The sequence below is a fragment of the Pundamilia nyererei genome, unplaced genomic scaffold (genome assembly GCF_000239375.1).
Source record: "Pundamilia nyererei isolate P.nyererei 1_Seehausen unplaced genomic scaffold, PunNye1.0 scaffold00117, whole genome shotgun sequence".
NCBI classification, from domain to species: Eukaryota; Metazoa; Chordata; class Actinopteri; order Cichliformes; family Cichlidae; genus Pundamilia; species Pundamilia nyererei.
In genome coordinates this window covers 785,373-805,968 of record NW_005187518.1, presented here as the reverse complement: position 1 = coordinate 805,968, position 20,596 = coordinate 785,373, and the positions used below count along the sequence as shown (strand labels likewise).

The window sequence follows — 20,596 nt, the reverse complement described above, 5'->3', positions numbered from 1 at the left end:
TACATTTCACTGTGTGTTATACTTGTATAACTATGCATGTGACAAATAAAGAACCTTGAACCTTGAACTTATTAATTTATTTAAGAAAACATGGCTGTGCCCCCCTTTTGCACACATATGCTCTCACCTGTTTCCTGCATCATTAACACCTCAAATACAGTCCAATTCTGCAAGAAACTCTGGATACTCTGAAGATGTTGCTCAAACATGGAGGAAACTGATGGGATAACAAATATTAATTATAAAGTCCTAGCATCCCTTTAATGTTTGTAATCATTTTGGTTATTTCTCTTGTTTTCTTAGTACTCTTCTCATTATTATTGTTGAGTTTCTTTGTTTTTGTACCACTTGTTCTTCTTACACTGGACTTAAGTTTGCAGTTGTGTATTAAACATTTACAAGGACATCTATTCCTGGCAAAGGAGAAGCAGAGAGGCAGGTGGTGAGTACAGTGAACGAAGCCTATTCAGAAGATATTATAAAGAGGGGTTTGTCTTGACTGAAGAGGATTACAGGAGAAGGTGTGGTTCTTCTTAAGTCACAGTGGTATTGTGTGCATGTGTGTGGGCTTGTTTTACTATTCATGGGATTCTGAAAAGAGGAAGCCTACTATACTGGTGTGGACCTAGATCTTTATGGGGGCTAAAAATGCTAGGCCCCATAAGTTTAAATAGCTTTTCAGGGTTAAGACTTTAGTTGTGGTGGTAAAGATTAGGGTAAGGGGTTAACCCATGTATTAATGTTGCGGCTGGTTGTGTTTTTGACCTACCCAATAGGGTTCAGAGTCAACACAGGAACAGCGCAGATGCTTTGCTTTTAGAATCCAGAGGTCAAAATCTGCACTGCATTAAAACCACTGTGGTTCTAATGCTTAAGAAAATACTGTGATAATTTATGAATGGTTGTTTGTTTCAAGTCACACAGAGGAGGTGAGGAGGAGTTTTACTAGCTGATAGAGGTTTCAGCCTTTCAGAGCTATCTCAGGCATTTGGGCTGACAGCGACATCTCTGAAGTGGAATTAGGCCAATAACAACAATCAAACGGAAGGTGTGTCTGCTCCAACCATCCTCAAATGCTTCAAAGCATACTCACAACACAAGCACTGTACCATCGGATCACCATCATCACTTTCTTTCTCAAACTTGGCTACAGCTGCAGGGAAGGCACTGAGGGCAGCGCCACTGCCATTATTCTCATTCCTTACCCTGCAATCCACAGTCATCACGGTCCCGGCTTGAACTGATGTGGAGCTGTGTCACAACAAGCTAAATTCATGCAGAAGTCATCTCCCTTTCTCTCTGTGTTTGGTTTAAAGCGTGGCGTGAGTCCAGGGTGTGGTCCTACAGCCATGCATGCACTCACACTGAGCTGCACATGTGCTCTCCAAAGGATACAGTGCCCTATTTGTTTTCCGGGGCTAGGAGTTACGGTGTGGAGTGAAAACATTTAACTAATGGCATGAAGTTAAAGATTAAAAATAGGACAAAGGGGAGGGAAGGGTAAAGAGAGTTAAGAAGGAGCATTGGAAGAAATTATTTGACATTTTGGGCAATATTCAAGATCCCAGTTTCAACAACAGCAATCTTCGTTCTTTCTCCATTTATTTTTCAACAATACTTCTCCATCCATCCCTGCTTATCCCTTTCAGGGTTGCAGGGGGGCTGGAGCCTATCCCAGCTGTCTTAGGGCGAGAGGCAGGGTACACCCTGGACAGGTCGCCAGTCTGTCACAGGGCTGACAATACTTCTATTAATATAAAATTTAAAAAAAAAAGACTATTATAAAGCAGAAAATGGTCTTCTTACCAACATGTTGTTTGAATATAAATTATGACAACTTCATTTCTTTTTATTTTCCAAACATCAGGGGGAAAATTGTTTCTTGTCCCTTCAAAACCAAATAAATAAATTGTCTGTTAGCTCCACATTGTTTATTGTTAATGGCCTTTTGAAGATGAAGCAACCCAAATACAAACAGCCTTGGCTCTTGTTGAACTTCCTTTGATATGGTTTACTCATGGGTCACACTCTTCGCTAAATAGGTAAATCTTTTTGCCCAAATGCAATGAAACCTAACCTGAAATGAGATAGATTAATGTCACAATAGTTTGCCATTAACCACTTATTACATATTAATGTGAAGTGTGTGTTCACCATGAAGCGGAGATTTCTGTTGTCTTCATACCTTCATTCGTTTAGCTTATAATGGCAACAGGATATAAACTGGTATAAAAACCTGACAGGTTACCGTTTTGTAACTAGCCTTTTTTTTTTTTATTTCAACACCACTACTCTTCCCGGATTTAACTTTCAACACTGAAATTAAGCCCATTTCCCCAAAAGTCAAACTATTTGTGAATAAATTAGCAGGGTAGGGGGGGGAAACAGCGCCTCGAGGATTAGCACGGGGCTGCCAATATTCAAAACTCAGACGCGGGAACGGCTGAAGAAGTGCAGCCATCTGCAGACAAATGTGCACACGAGGGAAGAGCATCTGGAGTAGTTAATGGGTGCAGGTAAGTCTGTGTTGAGGTGTTTGGGTTGAGATCAGCGACAGTCTGAGAGAAGTCTGAGACACACAAGGACAGAGAGGTGTTGTGAGTGCCTTTAGGGAGCAAATTGGTCAAGCAAGTTTGAGTCAGGTACTGTGAAAACACACACACACGCACACACAGGTAGCGCTCCAGCACGGTCTACAATGTAGACCGTCTCCTACGTCTACATTGTACTAAACCTTTTGTCTTTGTAATCATACTCATTAGAGAAAGAGGAGATCTCCTCCTTTATCACAATCAGATGTCACTCTATTCTTCTTTGTCTGTCTTTGTTTTAGTCATTACTGTTTCTCAGGTAAAGCCTCTCCTGCCACACTGAACTGAGCAGTTATCTAATCAGAGCTCAGCTGCAGAGGTCACGGGGAAAACACATAGACAAAAGGGAGGATAAATCCAGGGAGTGAAAGAGGAGAAGGAAGCACATGAACTGGGCTTTTTTTCTTTTTCCTTGCAACAGACCTCGCTTTCAGCCTCTCCCACAGTCTGTCCCTCATCCCAGGCCTCTGAGTTATCAGCTCACCCGTCTCCTCTCTCACAATGATAACAGCCTCTACTGGTGTGTGGAGAAATACTAACTTTTGTCACTTCCTTCACCCCTCCACTGCTCTCTGGCCGACTCCTGTGGGACAGTTAACAAGCCTGTCGCTGCTACATGCACTAACGTTTGCTGGAAAAACAACTGCATTGATCACTGCCTTTGGCTACAACAAACAATTAAGCAGAGAGCTGACACTTTTGACATTTTCCCTCCAATGTAAAATAAATTTGACCACATAAATATTTTCCACAGTAGTGCATGATCTAAATGCACTGAATGCCAAGTCTGCAGTGAGAGAAAAAGATTAAAAACAGCCAGGGAGCTACATGTTACAATGAACGTGTTTCAAGGACTGGCATCAGAAGAACTAATTACAACACTGCTAATTTACTCGGGCACTCGAATAAACAGCACTTGAAGGCATACAAGTTTCCACATGTAGTGGCTCAGGAAAACTCTGTTCAGGCTCAGCAAAAAAAGCTAAGACAAAGATGATGTATGTGTGAGGGCAGGGCACAAGCAGGAGCCACACTACTATTTATGTTCACCTGAAAAGAGTTTATAAGAGGCTTGTTTAAAGCGTGTGACCACAGTTATGCATGATTTATGGTACTGCATTAAATCTATGGCAGGGCTCTATATCCTATGCCGCAACATAGACACTGCACTTTTAGGTTGTAATATGCATTGTAAACAAGTACACTGATTAGCATAAGGATAATCTTTGTGAATCTCAGTGTAATAGGCTGCTATTGTGTCTAGTTTGCTCATTCTGCCAGTGGAGGCTACATAATTTTGTGTAAATTCAAGAGTCGGGACCAGCTACGTTTCAGTAAAATTAACTGTTGTTCACTGTCCACCATGGACAGGTCAGTTTGACTTGTGGTACCAAAGCAATGCGCACACATCAGTCTAGATGTCACAAGTACGTGGAGGGGGGGGGGGGCAAAGAGATTTTTTCCAAAACCAAATTTGAGCATCAACATCATGAGATACATCATTATTTCAATAGCAAAACTGGAGTAGAGAAACAGAAACTAGATTTGTTGCCCTGGATGCTGGATCTGTTTTCTGATTATTCCCTGGAGAGACCTTCAAAAAGCAAATGCTGGGACAACATTCCCAGGGTCATATCACCACGTAGGATCAGTGGCTTATCAAAACAAGTTATTACATATCAATGTCTACTTTTTACCTACATCCTCTAGTCGTAAATATAAAATATTACATGGTTTTATCAAATATGTTACTTACTGTAAAAAAAAAAAAAAAAAAAAAAAAAAAAAAATCTGCTGGTTTATATTGGAAATAAACTAGATGGAGCTTAATAAGCAGAAATCTAACAAACACATTAGTGTCTAAAAAGATGCCTTTGGAAATGGCAGCCTATCAACATAAGTTGATTGTTGACTACAAATATACATTTTTAAAGATGCATACACATACACATAATGAATACTCAAGACAACAAAAGGCGCCCGAGAGTTACAGAAATATACTGTATGTTTGCAAGAAATTCCCCCTCACACAGCAGACTAAATATATTGTCTGCCCTGCTGTAGCAATGACATAAACACATTATCATACCATACACTGTCTGAGCTGTGTAGACCAATGAACTAAATAACCTCCATCACAGCACCAAATCTGATTTTGAAATAAGGAGGGGGGAAAAAATGCACATTTTGATACAGTACCATAATAAAGTGGGACAAGAGGCATCCATGGAATGACCGCGCGCTATACTCAATTAGCATTAAAACAATGGCACCACAGAGAGCAGCAACAGCCTGAGACCTGAGCTGTGAAAAAACTGACAGTGGGAGAGACCACATGTATGTACAACAGTGTGTATATATGCATGTTTGTAAATTTATGCAAGTTTCTCGTCACACATGCCACAAAATGCCAGGGGAATATACCATGTTACTGTTGATGTTTCATGAAATATTTCAAATAAAAAACAAAAAATAAAACAACTTAAACAATCCCCACCTCATCCACCTATTCCTATACATGCGCGAGATCCTGTGGGTGTGGGTGTGTGTGTGTGTGTGATCTGCTGTCTCTGTTTTAAAAGGACATGCTGGTCACTAAAAGAAAAACATCCTGTGTGACAGAGGAATGAGGAAACACTCAAATCTCTCTACATGTTTCCTGATGCTGTTTGGAGAATTTGGAAGCAGCCTTGTTCCTCTCCGGAAACCAGGATGATCCAATCTTAAACTATCCTAACAATGAAAGGGCAGGGTGAGTCTCCAGGATTGCAGCTGCATGCCACAGACAACTCCACGGCCTCTTTCTGAAATGAATGTTTAGACTCATACCCTGTGAACTGGTCATTTATCATGATGACGGATCACAGGGTAAGACCATTTCTCTCCCTGATGCCTAACGGCTGATTCACAGCAACACTCATATTCACCACACACTTGCGTCCTCCTCAGAATACACTCACTTCCTGTCCAGCAGCTCAACTTCCAGCTGGCAGCACAGAAGGAGAAGTAGTAAAAAGGCTGATGAACACCTTCAAAGAAAGTACAGATCGAATTTTCCCACCAGAGGTTCCTGGAGGCTACAAAGAGGCCAAAATGTGGTCATTCACACATCCATGTAACAAAGAAGAACTGACTCATTGTTGGGACATAATTGCCTGGAACACGACAGCCTTTTGTTGACTTTGTGATTCAGACAATTTACTGAGATGAAGGGCTTTTATACTTCCTCTTTTGCATTACCATTTTTGATTGCTGATTTCAAACACTCGGTTGTTAGTGTTGAGTTTCAAACTGTAAGACTAAAAAACAGATGGGTGAAAACTGAAGCAAAAATCCAGAGCTGATCTTACTCTAGTCCGGAGTAATGCCACTGTAACAAGTTCTGCATCTGTGAGAATGCAGGCGTGGGACTGGGCCACTAACTTATTAAAATAAAATTAAAAGATTGTGACTTATTGAAATGAGATCATCAGGACAAAATAATTACTCTTGCGTTCATTTCACCAAGAAGCTTCTGTTTGGTTACTTGTTATAAATAAAGCACATCCCATTTTTTCATAAAAGATGCATTCATTTATTTATTTTTTGCTTTTTAAAAGACCAAACTCACACACCATTTTCAGCTTGAGCCAATACAACTAAAACAGAACTTTTAGTAGGTAGGACAGGATGAAGGAAAGGTGAAGTGAAAGTTTGTTTAAAGGCCCCCAACCAGGACATGAACAGCATTAGCGTTGCAACGAGAGTCAATGTAAAGTGAAATAAATTCAGTGACTGTACAGTAATGGCAGCAATGATGGTCAGCATCATGACACAGTCTCGCATTTGATTGATTGACAGCACGGCAAATTGGTTAGAGGGTCATCTAGGCTTGAGCGTGGAATGACCACTAGCAACCAACCAACTGCAGCGACAAGGGAACCTTGGAAAGGATTTTCAGGTGTTTGCAGCTGCTTGTGTCTCCAAGGCCCCTAAGTCAGCCCGTATTTGGTGGCATCCAATACTTGGCTGAAAATTTCAGCTCTCTGTCACTCGACAGCTGTGTGGTCCTTTCTTAATGTCCGTCTGCACCATAGACATTATCATTGATATTGCTGAAACTTTAAAATGTAACATCTTGTGATAACAGAAGAGGACTCTCTGCAGCAACATCTTAGCAAAGCTCAAGCTGGTGCCTTTGTGAAATGGGCTTCACTTCTTTATTTAAATATATTTGTTTTCCATTTTAATTAAATTTAAAGAAAAGTTTAAAGCATGAATTTCTATGGGAAAATCAGCTGCATGTTTATTAAATTAAGAAATAAAAGAAAAACTTTTATTAACAATATTGAACACAGTAGTCATGATTATGATTGTTGCTGTAATCTGCAACCTTACGGAGGGGTACTATCCAAATTGTTTAAACTGTGTGTCACAACAATACAAATCACCAAAGATCTATGCTTTTTCTAGGTTGGCTTAAAAAGTAACAACAACAACAACAACAACTACTCGTCCCTAGTGTGTGCAAATTGGCCACGCATGCATCCAAAAGAGGGTATATCCCCACCCTAAAACAGACAGCAAGTGAACCTATGACCTGACAGGTGTTTGATGGTCAAGCTCGTGTGTATGTCGAGCGCATGGGGTTAATTCACTCTGTCTCACTACATTAATAACAGATGGAGACACAATCAGCTGTTTCTTTATCCCGTCGTGCAGGATTTCCTGTTTCCAGCACATTTCTGGCATGCTAAATACAATAGAGCTTTTTGTGGAATCATACACACACACGCAGACGCCACCTGTCATCTCCACATGTGATGGCTCAGTTAAGAACAGATAAGAAGCAGGTGTAACAACATACTCGTTGTCTTAACGCTCTAGACATGGCTACCTGGAAATGAAGACATTATAGAGAAAAGTGTCTGCTGTCCCTTTCACCTCCGTGGCATTTCATATTAACGAGCAAGTATTTGAACGCTTTGGAAGTCTCTGGAACAAAGTCTTTTCCCTAGAGATCAATTGAATGAACTGTGCTTCTAGCATCGTCATCAGCATCACTCACCATCCTCATTCGTGTTTTAAAGAGAGGGCAGAGAGAGACTTTACAAAGGAAAGGGAGGAGAAGGAGTAACAGCTGAGAGCTCTTAATGTCATAAAGGTGAGGACATTCAGTGCTGTTCAGGGATAAAGCAAGTCTATAGCCAATTGGTGAAGCTATTCCTATTTTTCATGCGCTCAGATTTAATGTAAGAATTCGGATAATCCTCAAAAAATTGAATCCAGTTTTCTAACACTCATGTAAATCTTAGTCCTTCTCTGTTTCAAAAAGGACAGATCTAAGTGTTCATATTTAAACTCACTGCCTGTCAGGGCTAAGTACAGACTCTTCTGGAGTAGATATCCATTTATAAATCTGTAGCGTGGCCTTCACTTTAAATTACCGAATGGACTGCATTACAGTCTTGTGAAAATCACTCTTTATGTACAGCACTTTATCAGGTTGTCTAAATGCCTTTGTAGCCAGTGGATCTGCTTTAACCCTGTCACAAGCTGAGAGTTAAGTCAGTAACACTATTTAAGTGTTTTGTGGATGGACGATGTGGTTCTCTCTCTCTCTCTCTCTTTCATTCTCTCACTCTCCCCTCTGTTACCAACGATGACCACGAAGCGGACGCAGGCCAACCTGTGGCAAGACAGGCCTCCTCAACATCTGGGTTTATCCTCGAGCTAAAACCAACAGGCTATATTTACCCGAGTCAAACACATTCAGAGGAGAAAGATGGAGCCTAGGACATAGCCTGTGCTGCTAAAAAGACCTCTTTTAAAGAAAGAAAGTGGCACATCTCATATATTTACACCCAGGCTTGTGATTATCTGATTCATTCTCTTCTCTGACAAGAAGACACAGATGGGTAAACAACACCTTAAGAGAATTTGACCACTGAGGGAATGAGAAAAAAAAGAGGAGGCAGTTTTCACAGATCAGCTGCCTTCCTAGAAGATGTTTTATCACTGCACAAGAGGCCATAAAGCAGAGACTCATTTCATGTGCACCTCCCTCTGTAAATCTCTGGCCTCCTGATACCATCATGAATGCTGACTTATGGACAAAACCCTTGAGGGAAAATACATCAAAGAGAGTGGAGGGGGGTGGGCTGTAATGCTGTCACTCATCTAATGCTATTTGATATTAAACTGTACACCTGAACTCTAACACAGAGCAACCATTCAGCATGTGTTTATGCACAGTATCTAAACAACTTTCATTAGGTTTGCAAACAAGAGCTTGTTGCATACACAAACATGCTGCTGAGTCCAATCTACATGTATACAAAATGATATATATACATTCATGTATACAGAAATATATTTTCAGTTAGACAAAAACATGTTCATGCTGACTGCTCATAGAAACTGTGACTTAGCACACTGTAACCACAATATTACATAAAACTACACTACATTACATCATTATCAAATGAAATGCAATTTTCTGTCCTTTCTGTTGAACTCACACTTATTACACCCACACAATACCTCTACATTTCTGTCCTCCTCTCTCTCTTATTGCCTCTTACTATTCTACCTTATATGTACACACATCTTTATGTTACAGATTACTGCTCTGCAACTGTATTCTACCTTTAATTAAATCTAACTGTATTTTAATTGACTGCACTTTCCTTCCACACACACCCCCAATCCCCATGTACCTGCATCCACAAGGTGCCTGCTACATAAAGACTAAAACAATCTCTGTCGAGACATTTCAGCTTATTTGCATGCAGTGTAAACAAAAATGAAATTGATGGTTGCTTGTTGAAAACACTACAGAGGATATAGAGCAAAAGCCTAGATATTTCTATATATGGATTCACAAAGTAAATACAGGGTGTAAAGGTGCTTTTAGACAAGACGCACTCTGAAACACACTTTTTAAATGGCTTGCTCGGTTTGCTGCTGCGCTGAGCAAAAGAGCAACTCAGCTTTTAGACGCTTTACGCCAATACAAATGAGGCATCCAGCCCTCAGCAGCAGCAGGCAGGGAAGGCAAAATGGGAGAAGTGTTGACACCTGTTTCTGAGTTAACCCTGTAGCTTTATAGCAGGCCAGACCCCTGTCCAGGTTGAACACTGCCGCTCATCTTATGACAGCTCGATACCACATTGGATTTGTGGTCTAGCTGCACATACTATCCATATGACCCTCACTGCACACTTAACTGCACTTCTTGTGCTTTTTCTCTTTTCTTTCTTCATTGGAGAAAACGTGGACTACAACTGAGTAAATATTGGCTTTGTTCAAGTTTTCCTTTGCTTACATTTAAAAGTTTCTAGCATTTGTGTTGAGGATATATACACATATATGTGTATTGGCCATTTATTTGTGGGTTGTTTCCCAACAAAGTAAAATATTTTGAATCTATGCAGAAGAAAAGATATTGTATCGAAGAAGTTTTTTGGAGATTTTGTTTGGTATTATATTACATTATTCATTTTTAAGTAACCAAAGAATTTAGCCTTTTATTTTATTTGCATTGTTCTGTGACACTTAAAACTTTTGACTGATCTGAATTAGGGCTGCCACAAACGATTATTTTGATAGTCGACTAGTCACCGATTATTTTTGCGATTAGTCGACTAATCGGATCATCATCCATTGGACATAAAACCTACAGCTTATTGCAGCAGCGTGCATCTGCTCTTATATAACTATCATTAGCTTACAGCTTTAAGTGTTTAAGGTATGTGCTAACTAAAAATAAAGACAAGATGATAGTTTATTAAATTTTAATGAAATTTGCAGATTGTTTCAGTGAAATTTAATAAACTCCTTGCTATCTATAATATAACGGGACACCGGAGTATATTCTCGAGCATCTCACACTTCTGATAATCAGCTGTCTGCTTGACGTTTATTCAGCTGTGTAAAAACTATAACTTTAATCTCAGCCAAACAGATTTACTCAGGAACAAATAAAATACTAAAAAAAGCCAAACAATAACATTTTTAAGTTATCTAAATGACTTATATATCATGTTTAACCTGAGTAGCGAAAGACGGCGGTGGGTTTGAAAACGATTTGCCGGGAGTCCGGTGTTCTCACCGGCTCTAGTGAGCCTAGCCCCCGGCTAGCTATCGAGCTAGTGGGTAACAGATGTCTCCGAAAATGTCGGCGCGCTTTTGAAAATATGTGGTGTCTTGATAAACTGAGCAGATATTTGAGGTTTACACAGCTACATTCTCGCCTGAAAATATGTTGAACGTTTATTTTGTGACCCAGAAAGAATAATAAGAGTAACATTAAAACTAAGTAGCTGCTGCCATTGTTGAAAACTGAGCTGGGCTGCGCTATGAATTCTGGGACAGAGCTGCTTCTTCTTCTTCGGGGTTTAACGGCAGCTGGCATCCTTGTACATGCAGTGCTGCCATCTCCTGTTTCAGTCCGTTATTACACTCTTAAATCCTACTACTTATTCCTGCGGCTTTCGTGATCTTACAAAGCTTCAAATGACGCGTCGACTATTAAATCAGTCGTCGACGATTTTGATAGTCGACGTAATCATGACTAGTCGACTAATCGTGGCAGCCCTAATCTGAATTAGGATTTAATTTTATAACATATACCCATGTTATTTATCTGACATACAACCGCATAACGTTTTACAGTACATTAATTGTAATGTTTAACTTCTGCCAGAAAATGAATAGTATTTAAATGAAAATTAACTTTAGGAGCAGAAACAAACCTTCAGGCTTGAAAAACACCATGATAAAGTCCAGTAACACTGTTCAAGGGTTTTTACCGAGATGATAAAAATGACCATGACAAGCCCTGGCAAATGGTAAATGAACTGGTTCTTGTATAATGCTTTTATACTTCAGCACGCAAAGAACCTTTATACAACATGTATTCACATACATGTCTAAGTCCTTTCTATCCAACAGTCACATACATACAGTCCCATACATTCACATACAGTCACATACATCAAGAGAAACTCTGAGTTTCTCTTGATGCGTGAATCAAGAGAAACTCAGAGCCAAGGATACTTTGGCATGCAGACTAGAAGAGCTAGAAATCGGACCACCGACCTTCAGATTAGTAGATGTCCTGAATAAATGGTGAAAGAAATGCACTTTTTTAAATGATGGAAAAAGAGTTGATGTACAAATTGTTTTATCTGGAAGGTTTATTATTTCAAAAATAAGAAATCATCACCAAACACACACACACAAAACTACACCTTCGGTAAAACCACCTGTTGATCACAGTCAATTAATGCCCTCACCGCAAGCTGGGTGGAGGCTGTGATGTCAGGTGTGCTGACGTGCGCAGATCCATTCAGATTAACTGCCAGCACTGGTTTAACCTGTGTCACAGTGTCGGTTTATAAAGGCTATAAAAAGACTATGAGCCAGCAACAAACACAGAATGCAATTTGAAATACACTCCAATAAAGAACAGAAGACAGTAGCTAGCCCGAGTTCTAGTTAAAGACCCACTTTAAACACAAACTTATGCACACATGCAGCATCACTGTGGAACCTGACTTAGACCAGATGGCATCCATAGCCTCAAGGTTTGTGCTCCCTCTCTGTGACCTATCAGGATACACCCAGTGATTGTGATGGATGTCATGTACACAGTGAGCACACACAGTTATTCACTTCTATTAACCTCTATTTAACTAAGACGCCTTGAAGGATTAAAAAGAAACCTGGCAAGAGATTTTGCGTTCTAAAATTACAAACAGCAGGAGGACGGCCAAGGTGTCGCGGCTAGGAAAGAGAGCTACAACCATTGCTGATGCCAAAACGCAGCTTTTACTGGTGTTAAAAAAATAAATCACGATCTTGGAAAGATTGCTTTGTTCCTCCCACAGATGACCACGACTGCATGGCCATGAGTACGTTCCTTGAAATCTTTGTCAAGAAAAAAAGGAAAAGGGGAAAATCAACAACTGATGAGTCACCTCTGCCAAGATAGAATGCTGTGATTCAACAAAATGTTTACAGGCGAAATAACTCAGGTGGTCCACATTCACCTCCCTTTGAAGACAGCAGTCTTTGTTCCTGCAGCTGCATGCAATGAAACACCAAAAATATGTAGCAGAAAATATAGGATGTCTTAAAAGATCACAGACTGAAAGCAAGAGTTATCTGCTACAAACTGACTCCTGTAGGCGCTTTGCAACAATCCTACATGGGTCATGAGTTATGAGGTCAACGCAAATTAACGTGATATCATTGCTTTAAGAGAAACAAAAACATGCTTAGATAGACACAAAAGACCATACAAGACTTTCCAAGCCCATGTCACACTCAGCGAAACGTATTTTAGATAAAATGCATGCAGGTGAAACACATGAATTCTTACAGCTGTATCAACATAATTTGATAGGAAAGGTGAAGTTTAAACAGTTAATGCTGTATGCAAAATGCAGCTTGCATACAGCTGTTGTTGTTTAGTTGGCTCGTTGTCAGATTTCTGGTGATGGAGTGTTGCATCTGCTGACAATATTGAGCATATTATGCATGTGGTTGCTCTGTAGCTACATACATATAACGCCGTTAGGCAGAACGAAAATGTCTATCTACACCACTGTATTCAACAAGGCAGCTTCCTCATAAGCATAAGCTTATGAGAATGCTGTTATTGGAAGACATAATTAATACATGGATATTTCAGAGTATCACTTTCCCCCCTTTCAAATAACCCCAAAAAACAAATGACTGTAACTTTAAACTACAACGATTTTCAGCTTCAAGACAACAAACTTCAACAGCCTTTTTTCTGAAAAATCTCTTTCCTTACAAAAAACCCCAAACAAAACAACAACACAGCTTTAGCTAAAAGTTGCTAATTCACTTTAGCTTCCTCATCCCCCTCATATTGTAAAGTTATTACTGAGGCATGTTCACAGAACAGAGACATCATTATCAAGTTACTACTCTGGCACATGAAAAGGGTCAGTTCACACCAGTGGCTGCATCCCCCTGTATACAGGTTCATAAAAGGTCCCTTAAGCAGCTCATCAAGAACATCTTTTGGTGTCACTGTTTTTGCATTTGAAAGTATACACATCTCCAAAACAGGCAGATATACAAATAATTCTAAAATAAGACTGAAGGTCGTTAATGCTTGCAATTTTTTTAACACAACTTCACCCATCTGGAGAAAAATGAAACCAAGTATAAATATTCCATGGCCACCTTTAAGCAGTATTACAAAGTGGAAGTGATTAGGAACCACAGCAACTCAGCCACAAAGTGGCAACCACAGTTGACAGTTACAGAGTGGGGTCACAGAGTGCTAAGAAGCATCGTGTGTGAAAGTCACCAACTCTCTGCTGACTCAATGAGTTTCACACCTCCTCTGGCATTAAGATCATAACTTCAACGCAAACACTTTGACAGTTGATTTGAATCTTTACAGAGCCTATGATGTAACCTACGTAAGTGGCCAGTGCTGTTGCCAGCATGCTTGCGCTTCTGGTCACGTCCCCAGTGTTTTATACATGCCACAATAGAAACAAATAAACTTCTGGCTTGTTTTCCCCTCCTGGGTCCCTTCTCTTTAATGTGGGTATATTTTTTTTTTCTTCCCAGAGGCAAACATTTATCCCTCAAGTTTTTCCACTTCTTTGTACATCTCCTCAAATCCACTCCCATAGGTTTGCCAATTTCCCTTCAAGAACTTACTGACATGCATGAGTTCTTATATTGAGGCTATGACTGTTATCGTCTCAATGATAAATTCAAAAACTAAGGCTAAAAAGTAGGCGGAAATACATAAGACGAATCAGCTGTAATGAACAGCCCTTTCAGTCAATAGTTGCGGGCTGCATCAATTCAATATCCAGTTAAATTTCCAGAGAAGTGTACGCCAGGTTATGCATAGCGTAGGGTTTCAAAGGGGTTTGCAGCTAAGATGTACCTACAGCACTGTAGGCAATATTTAATTTTAATTTCTTAAAGCTTTCCCTCTTATATTTAAAACAACCACACTTAATTGCCCCTTGGGGATAAATAAAGTCTCTCTGATTCTGACAATGGATGGACAAGCAACTGCTTTTATGCGTTGTCGTTAGCAACAACGATCACGTGGCTCCATCCGCTTGTTTATTTTCCACATAAACCTTTCACAATAAAGCTGAAGATCCTGTTGAGATTCTTCAAAATAAAATGAATCACGTGAAATAGTATGCAGAATGTTTACGGATGAGCAAAAAAGAGCCGCCAGGTTTCTTCACGCCAGTCGAGTTACCCAAGATTCACAGAATTTACAGAAAATGTAAAATTTTTGTGCTATATATCGTTGTAGGGACGATAAATGTCTTATATCGGGATATGAGATTTTGGTCATATTGCACAGCCCTACTCAAAAATCTGTCAAAAAATGTTTTAGTATGACTTTGGTAAGCTACGAAGCCGTACTGCTTGATGGATTGTCAGAGCATTATGGCTACTGTAATCAGGAGCCTCACAGACTCAGAGTAATCTGGGTCCAAAAAAGTCTGTCCTCTTCAGGTCCCAAAGTCAAGCGAGCACTGCGGCATCACTCAGAGTTATAAACCGTCTAAATTCTTTCATCTTTAATAAAATGATGAGCGTTGCTGCTTTACTAGGTGTAACAATTAAGTTTAACATCCAGGCATCCATGAAAACAGAATGTATTAAATTTAATGGAGTTAGAAGTTAGAAGCAGGAAGTTAGCTCGCTAGTTTCCACATAAACATGATATACCATGTTCTGACTGAGAGATTTCCAAAAAAATTTAAAACATACAGCTCTGCTATCACTTCCAACATAAATGAAGACAGAAAACTAAAAAGCAGTGACGTTTGTAGGGTTACTGAAGTTTGGCTAGCTGGTATATAATGATGCACTACGTGATCGCTAGCGACACAGCTATGTTAGCATAACATAAACAGTGAAGCTGGAGGATGAATGCTAACCTTTTTTTTTTTTGCTCAACAGAAATTAACGTGAGGGTTCCTGAGGGTTGGGGACAAATGCAATCAAGCGCATGGCAGGATGCTGTAAACGGACCAAACGTCAGTCAGGAGAACAACTGAGATAATCCATCCACAATACGAGGTTAGTCATTAATATACTGCAACAACATGGGAATAGAGTAGCTGCAAGAGAATTCAACATTAATGAATCAATGGTACGGAAGTAGCGTAAGCAAGAAGAATGAGTTGAGTAAAGTTTGTCTTATCTGACTGTTTTGTTCCGCTTAATGCGCCTTATAATCCAGTGCACCTTATGATCCAAAAAATACGGTACCTTCAGGATGAACTAGAATGGGGGCCTCTGCTCACAGAAGTGTCTGACCTGACAAATTCCCAACAGCATCCTCCAAAATCTTGTAGAAAGATTTAAAAGCTTCTGTAGGTATTATGTGTAGGTGGCCCAATACATATTGAGTCTATATATTGTATGTTAGGTATATTTTAATTATACAGTTTCACCAGGTTTGCATTCACCATTCAGTTTCTATTTATCTTATACTGCGAAGAGGGTACATAACTTTTGCTCAGTCGATAACTATAATGCATTTCGGATTCCCAGCTAAAGCAACTGCCTAATATTTTCCTTGACCAAAAATAGCCATTGTGCTTAGTTTGGCTTTTAATATGCAAGCTTTCCAAACACCCATGGAAAGGATGAAAACAACGGAAACACAGATCACTGAATGGCTGACTCTTGCAGCTCGGTGTACATCCACTGTTCAAAAACTGTATTTACAATGAGGAAAACCATGTCGTTACTACAGTGAACAGCACAGGCAACATCCAATCCTGATTTCCCCTTAAACTGGACGTGAAATACAGGATTTCCCCAATAGTACAGCAAACAGTGGGCAGTACAGGATAACCAGGTTAAGGCATTGGCACATGATTCTCACATTTTCCTGGTAATCATTATTCCATTAGTTCCAGACGAGAGGCGACCACAGCAAATGATGCCTTGAATATGTGCAGTGCTGCCATGCTCTGCTGCTCTTGCCCGACAAAATCCATCATCCTCATACTCGACGTGTCGTTTTCTGAGGGCTTTGGGGGTGGAGGGGGTACAGCAGCAACACGGAGGATCTCAATGAAAGGGAGATGACACACACACCGAGGCATTATCATCTCCCATTCTGCGTACACACAATCGACTAAGCACACACACAGAAGCATGCATATCTACAATGCACTTACAAATCCTGCACACAGGTCCTCTGACAGCTGAGCGTCTGCATGCACACACACGCGTAAGCACAATCAATTAAAACGTGTTGCATACCCTTTCATGACAAACCACTTCCATCTACAACTAATGAACTCGTCCCCCCACCCCTCCTCCTTAAATATGCGGTGCAGCCAAAATATTTCCCATGCCGCTCATGCTGGATCCAATATCCAGCCAAGGCAACTTCCGTTTGTAGGAAAAACTACTCGAAATTCAAAGCTCGTCCAGGCTAACTAGCTGGCTCCCAAACAAAGCTCCCATTGTCTGGAACTTGTAGTTTTACCGTTTTTCTCTTGGCCCTCGCAACTGTGATTAACTCAGGTACGAAAAACTACAAATCCGAAGTCTGCAGAGCCCCATGAGCATGCGCACTGGCCCCTTAAGGATCGCGAAGGTTGTGGAATATTTTCTCCTTAATAATTTTTGCGTGCAACGGCACATTTGAGAGTATGTATATACTTTGCTGAGAAGCTGGAGGTCAAAGTGGAGCACGGACCCGGTGAAAACGGCTCCTGGCGGGACTGAGAACCGCGACTGAGCCGTAGTAAAGAGGCTGCTCTCCGCATTGACTGAAGTTGGTCTGCTCGGCTCGGCTGCCTCTCCTCTCAATGTTTGCTTTGGCTCACTAACGTTCACTTCGCTCGCCACTTTTCAGCGCTTTTGAATATCCCCGGCTGCTCACCCAAAACTGCTCAGTGAAAACCAAGAGAGCACACACGGCTTACCTTTCGCTGCTCCAGGGTTTCCGCTCACTTCCAGCTCCGTTAAAATAATCCTCCAGACATTGTGGAAACAGCCGTTGCCCGACGGTCTGCTGCCTGTTCACCAAGTGAGACGTTGCCAAGAATTCTCAACCGAAACCACGGCGAAGCTGCGCCCGCACTCACTGCGCATGCGTAACTCCGACTGGCGCAAACTACTGATAGTAACACAGGGGGCGGCACGCTGCTGCTCCTGGAGCCGTGGAAACACGTAGTAAATACAAGTGGTAATATTGCAGAGTACAAGTATCAGATTACAATAAGTAGAGTACAATAATCAGAACACCAAGTATTAATTTAATTTATTGTGCTTTTGTACGGTTTATTTATGAACGAAAACTATTCACGCTGTTATTTTGAAGGTAGAGTAGCACAAGTAAATTATTTTTATACCGGTAGTATTGGCTTATACATTAGACCTATTGTTACAGATAACGATGGTGCCCTTTTTTCTTTCATTTACAAACTTCCATCTTATCCTAACCAATAATACTTAGTTATAATTTATTTGTTTATAATATGTTGTATGAATAATCTGAGTCTACAAAGTAAAAAATAAAAAACAGAATCTGAACTGGTTGAATAGTATCAAGAAGCAGAATGGAATATCCCCGTATTGTTATGTACTTGAGTAAATGTATTTTGTTTTATTTTGTTTCTTTTAAACTGTGGACAGAGCGTTTTACTGCACAGCCCAATAAGTTTTTACTCAGTGTCATGTCAAGTTCACAAATAGGCCAATAGCACACCCTTGTGGTTGCTGATTTGAAATGCTGAGCGATTAACCTGAAATGAATAATAACTAAGTTAATGATATATAACTATTTGTTTGAAAGAATTTGGATATATTTATTTATTTTTATATTTATACTGTTGATTGATTTTCTTTCTTTTCCAGAGAGCTTTTTTTAAACAGTAAATCTCACTGTATATTTCAACTTCTTAAAATAAAGTTTTGAGATAATAACACAAAAATAACACATATTAAAAACTGCTTTATTTGATCAGCAAGATCCGCCTCAAGTGTTGAGGACCCAGGGCACCCTGACGAGAAGTGGGCTACTGGAATAAGAAGGCATCGGTGGGCAAGACATGAAAATAGGCCATTGTTGGAATGCTACTACGCAAGTAACCCTGGTGGAAGGGGTTACATGAATAGGATGATGACCTATGGAATCCTTGATACCCAACATCCACAATGGTGGCAAAACAACTAGTAGCTCAGTGTTCCAACATTCAAAAGAAGGGACTGCTCTCACAGCTAGAGATTGACGAGGTACAACACAAATGCTATGGCAAGGGGGAGCCAGGACGCCAGGTCAGGGGGGTGATATCATCACCCCCACCCGAGATTGGGTACCAAGCCCCAAGTGCGATAGAAGAAGCATCGTTGAGTGCGAGGGGAACTGACCTGAAAGATAGGATCATGGCCAAGCTTGAAACCTGGACCCCCGTAGCTGGTTACCAAGACTACGTGAAGTACTCTCAGAAGGTCTGCTAGATGATGTTAATGCAGCACTACGGACGATACCTATGGCCACCATAACCGAGACTAACAAGCTGATCTACACTAAGGCAGCAGTGACCAGTGAGATGCTGGGCGACAAGTTGAACAGCCACAAGGGGCAGTACCCTCCATGGAGAAGGAGGCTGGAAGTTAAGATCAAGGTAGCACGGAGGGAGGTTAGCCAACTATCGGTGCTGCAGAAAGGTGCGATGAAGAAGGTGCCTAAGAAGTACAGCAAGCTGTCCATACCTGAGGCCTTGGAAACTGCCAAGCAATGAGTCACAACCTTGGCCAGGCGCTTGTAGAGGTACACTAGAGAGATCGAAGGCAGAAGAATAAACCAGCTGTTCTCCACAGAACCAGCCAAGGTGTACTCTCAGTGGCAGGGGGAAAATATGAGAATAGCACCACCAAGCTGGAGATGGAACAATACTGGAAGAGCATATAGGAGAAGGACGCAACCCATAACAGCAATGCTCAGTGGCTAGTGGATCTGAGGCAGACCACAGCGACCTCCCTGAACAGGGTCCAGTAACAATCACAATAGCAGACATCCAAGAAAGGGTCTCCAGTATGAAGAGTTGGACAGCACCAGGCCCTGACATGTTCACGCCTACTGGCTAAAGAAGCTGACTGCACTCCACGAGCGCCTGGCAGCTCAAATGAACCAGCTGCTAGTTGACGAGAGACAACCGGACAGGCCGGACAGTCCTGATCCTCAAGGACCCCCAGAAGGGACCGGTCCCCTCCAACTACCGACCAATAACCTGTTGTCAGCCACCTCATGTACATGGATGACATCAAGCTGTATGCCAAGAGTGAACAAGACATCGATTCACTGATCCACACCACCAGGATATACAGCAATGACATTGGAATGGCATTCGGGCTGGAGAAGTGTAGTCGGATGGTAACAAAGAGAGGGAAGGTAGTGAGAACTGAGGGGATTGAACTACAAGAAGGCAACATTGCAGACATAGAGGACAGCTACAAGTACCTGGGGATCCCACAGACAAATGGGAACCATAAAGAGGTCACTAGAACAGCTGCAACCACCAAGTACCTGCAGAGGGTCAGGCAAGCTCTGAGAAGTCAGCTGAACGGTAAGAACAAGAACCGGGCTATCAACACCTACGCCCTGCCCTTGATCAGGTACCCTGCTGGGATAATAAGTTGGCCAAAGGAGGAGATAGAAGCCACTGACATCAAGACAAGGAAGCTCCTGACCATGCATGGAGGGTTTCACTCCAAGTCCAGCAGCCTGAGGCACAAGGAAGGAGGCCGGGGACTGGTGAGTGTCAGCACCACAGTCCAGGATGAGACAACAAACATCCACGAATATATCAGTAATATATCAGCATCATGGAAGGACAGGCCCCTGCACGGTATGTACCACCGGCAGATAGTGGAGGTGGCTGATATCCAGAAATCCTACCAGTGGCTGGACAAAGCTGGACTGAAAGACAGCACAGAGGCACTAATCATGGCAGCACAAGAACAAGCTC

General features: G+C 41.1%; 1 protein-coding gene across 2 annotated transcripts in view; it reads right to left on the bottom strand.

Moving 5' to 3' along the window:
* sipa1l3 (signal-induced proliferation-associated 1 like 3) overlaps positions 1–17,700 on the bottom strand; it is an 84,670-nt gene extending 66,970 nt beyond the window's left edge. For both annotated transcript variants that reach the window (XM_005742130.1, XM_005742129.1), the window contains exon 1: positions 17,549–17,700. The gene's annotated coding sequence lies outside the window, so the exon portion shown is untranslated. The remainder of the gene's footprint in view (positions 1–17,548) is intronic.
* Positions 17,701–20,596: the final 2,896 nt, after the last annotated feature.